The sequence below is a fragment of the Rutidosis leptorrhynchoides genome, chromosome 3 (assembly GCF_046630445.1).
Source record: "Rutidosis leptorrhynchoides isolate AG116_Rl617_1_P2 chromosome 3, CSIRO_AGI_Rlap_v1, whole genome shotgun sequence".
Lineage (NCBI taxonomy): Eukaryota > Viridiplantae > Streptophyta > Magnoliopsida > Asterales > Asteraceae > Rutidosis > Rutidosis leptorrhynchoides.
The window spans coordinates 50979090-50983408 of NC_092335.1; positions in this window are offsets into that span (position 1 = coordinate 50979090).

The window sequence follows — 4319 nt, forward strand, 5'->3', positions numbered from 1 at the left end:
GAATAAAGAGTTGAACGAGTGAGCAGGAAAGTCAACCTATTGACATTTAAGAGTAGTTAAGTGTTTTGCTCATGTTTAAGTTTAAGTATGTGTTTAAGTATAGTTTGTTTTACTAAGTTTCTATTCCTAGTAAGTTACTATTTTTTATAAAGTTTCCATTTTTAGAAATTTTCTTATTTTACTAAGTTCCTATGACTAGAGAGTTTCTACTTTTATCAGTGTTTTCTATTTTAGGATACTTGTCGTATTAGATAAGCTTCCAATCACCCATTTCCCTTCGAATGGCTAATTTAGATCTAGGGGCTTGAGCCATAGGACCCTTTAAATCGGAAATCCAAACCCTCTGCCTAGAATCTCATAGAAACCATTCGTCAAGAAAGTTCGAAGATCTATACATCTCTAATACATATCCCAAAATGTTTTTATGTTACAATATAAGTAGTAGGTTATAGGTGGTAGTAATAGTAATAGTGTATACATGTTATTTATTTTATTTTTAATTGCATATAATTTATAACATTATTTACATATTTCGGTAAAAATAATAACCGAAGTAAAAAGTAAAAAGTAAAAAGTAAAAAAAATAAAAATAAAAATTAAGAAAAGAATACTTACTAGTAGTAATTCTTCAAAGAGAGAATGAGAGAAATTTTGGTGTGAGTTTGAATGAGAATTTAGGGGTATTTATACTTGAAAAGATTAGGTAAAAAGAATAAAATAATTAAAAGAAAAAGATATATTTAATTCTTAATGGGATTTTAAAATTAAAAAGTATTAAATGTTAGGTAATGGGATAATGCACAAAATAAAATAATAAAAGTAGTTTTTCCATTAAAATTTTTAATTAAAAAGTAATTTATTTATTTATTTTAAGGATTTTTTTTATGTAAATAAACAAATTTATTTAATGTTTTTCCAAGAATATTTGTCAATAATATTTTATTTTAATTTTTTTATTTTTGTTTTATTTAATTAATAAATATAAATTTTGCATAAAAATAATAAATAATTCGGTATTTTGTATTTTTAATAATAATTATGATTTTAATTATTAAACTATAGTTTTAGTAAGTTTGTAAATATTATTACATTTATATATAATTGGATTTATTATATAGTTAAATATATAATACATTAACTAAATAATAAAAGTGATACAAAGTTTATATACTTAGTTAAATTATGTCAAATTATATAAATTAATAATATATTATTTATTTAAGCGTACATTGTTGACTAAAAATTACTATTCGGTCAATATTTAATTGTATATAACAACCCTTAATACATATAGTCAGACATATAACCCTAGGGTTAATTCAGTAATTTAGAAGTCGAAAAGTGAGGGTTGTTACAGTACCTCCCCGTTAATAAAAACTTCGTCCCGAAGTTTTAGGTAGACTTCTCGGATGCATCAACGGTTGAGAAGAGATGGGGATATTTCTGTTTCATTTGGTCTTCACGTTCCCAGGTATGTTCGGGGCCTTGCGTGTTTTCCAAAGGATAGAATATTGTTTTGTTTCAAGCGTTTAAGTCATGCAAACCATAATCTCTATAGGTTCTTCTACAAAGTGCATTTTATCATTAATGCAGAGATCATTCAAAATGATGATGTTATGCAAGTCATTTCAGTAAATTGGATACATGAAATGTGTTATGAATAATATTGAGCTCATTTAAAACCTTGAGCGTTTATGCTGCAATATTAGGCAGACAAAACAGAGAGGAGTTCATGAAAATCATAGTCATGAAATTTGATAGAGATCGTCATTCTTTATAACAAGAATGATGAATTAGAGTTTTATCGACATTAAATAATATGGACAAAGTAATTCGATTATAGAAAGAGTATAAACGAAGCTATCGTAAAAGAGTAAATGAGAAAATTAAATGTTCGCCTTAACTTTTAACGTAGTTACGATTGATTTCCGGATTTCAAGGAATTAAAGAAATCTTCGAAATCTTTATAAGATTTGATTTTTCGGTAATTACGAAAATTAGGATTTTCTTTAATTAAATGCGGTGAATTGCCTCGATTGCTGTGTCTGGAATTTTTGCTATAAATTAGCTTCTTCCGTTTCATTATCTTCACCACTTATATACTTTCTTTCTCAACTTCCAAAAGTTTTGTTAATATGCTCAATCTAGTTCTTGTCTTTGACATTATATTGGTTATCGCCACAATCATCCTTCTTTTCCAACTCCCACCAGAGGAGTCTGTTTACTTCTACTATGCTCTAGGATTTATTGTGTTTTTAGTTCTCCCGTGTCTTTATATTGCTATACGCATTGATATACATGGTTTGTAATTTCAGTATTGTTATCGGGATTTATATTTTCCCTTATATGTCGAAGCTTCATGCTTTTGTAAAGCAAGTAACGGTCCAGAATTCGTAGGTATGAAGTTTCGAATGATCATGATATTCAAAGCAGAAGGAAAGGTAATAGCACGATTTGATTTTTCATATTACCAGAATATCCGGAAAAGACCGAATTATCAAGAAAAATATTTTCTTGATATGTTTAGAGTTTAAATAGATAAGAGTCGTGTAACATGACAAATGATGATTATAAAGTCTATGAATCATCATCTTCCATTAAAAATTTAGCATGACTTACTGTAATATAATCACGTTGGCCTGACGTCATTATATTATACTAACTCATGCTTCAATTCCCAACACTACTTCAAATCATTCATAATTTAAACTTGAACTTTACAGAATATAGAAACTAAAACAGTTTCCTTTATGATGTGATAAAGATATCGCAAAGAGATAATTAATTGCTGACAAGAATCGTTATAAAGATATCTTTAGAAATATAGAGGATATTTATAACGAAAGATACAGTGATATCTCAGAATTTCTAAGTTCTAATGACGAGGAAAATTCTTTTGTTTCCTCTGCATTTAATGCTACCATATCTGAATCATTGATTATCAATCCGAGATGGTTTCAAGAAATTTTATTTTTTAGATGATTAAATGCTGATTGTAATCGTCAACGGATCTAATGGTTAACGAATAGGCGTTGTTGATGATAATTTCGGTGGTTTGATGTGATAATTCATCATAGAATACGAATGAATATAATTCATGAATGTAGTGATCTTTAGGAAGATAACACCTGCTAAAGCTTTACTTGAATTCTGGTATGTTAATTTCAGAATGTGTAATTAAATTTGTATGAAAATGATTGTGTATCACAGTGAAGGCAGTGAGTATAATTAATGATTTATGAATCGAAATTGAAGAATGTACAGTGTATTTATGTGAGATGTAAATATTTCTCGGGTATTACCTACCCGTTAAAATATTTTCACAATTAACAGTTTTTACAATCTTTATGAAGATATACATTCATATATGTATTCTTCAGATATAATCATAGATTTAATGAGTTATTATATATTAAACTCATTTGATTTGCGGTTTGGAACGAGAGTAAATAATCTCCAAAATCTTAGAGATTTCATAATTGTTGCGAAATATTTCGCTAATGAAGTTATGAATCAATACATTCATCGTTATACTTGATTTATTATGAAATGGAGTTTATTGTGCTGAAGCAGTGATTAACAATTGTTAAGTCATTAGCGAAGGGTGTACATCATAGCATATTAGTGATATGAATTAACCAAGTAGTACATACTAGTTGAGATTCTCACGTAATTGCTTAGTACGACAAGATTTATTATTGTTCCAAATCATATATATATATATATATATATATATATATATATATATATATATATATATATATATATATATATATATATAATTCTTCACGAAGAATGAGTCAATACATCTTAACTCTTTATTGCTAATATTCCTTGGTATCTATGGGGCGTATCATGTTGATGTTTGAGGTACTGAGTGTGTTGTTGAAGCGGGGGATGCGAATGTTGTTGTTGGTGAAGCTGATGCTGTTAGTGGTGATGTTGATGGTACTGGTGGTGATGCTGGTTATGCTGCTGGTGCTGCTGCTGGTGTTTGTAGGTTTCGCACCAGATTTTCCAGAGCCACTACTCGAGCGCGAAGCTCGTTGACTTCTTCTATTATTCCGGGAAGATTGGTGGTTGGAACAAGGGGGTGAATAAGATCTAGAATCTTTGATATTATATATTCGTGACGGGATACCCTGGAAAGAAGAGAGAAAATGGTGTTTCAGACTGGTTCGCCGGTAAGCGCTTCAGGTTCTTCGCCAAGAGGTGAATTCGGTTGGTGGAAGGGATCACCTTCTTCTTGTCTATATTGATTGAGTCGGCTACGAACCCACTGAAATGTCCCGTTCTTATTGATTAAAAACGTTCCATAT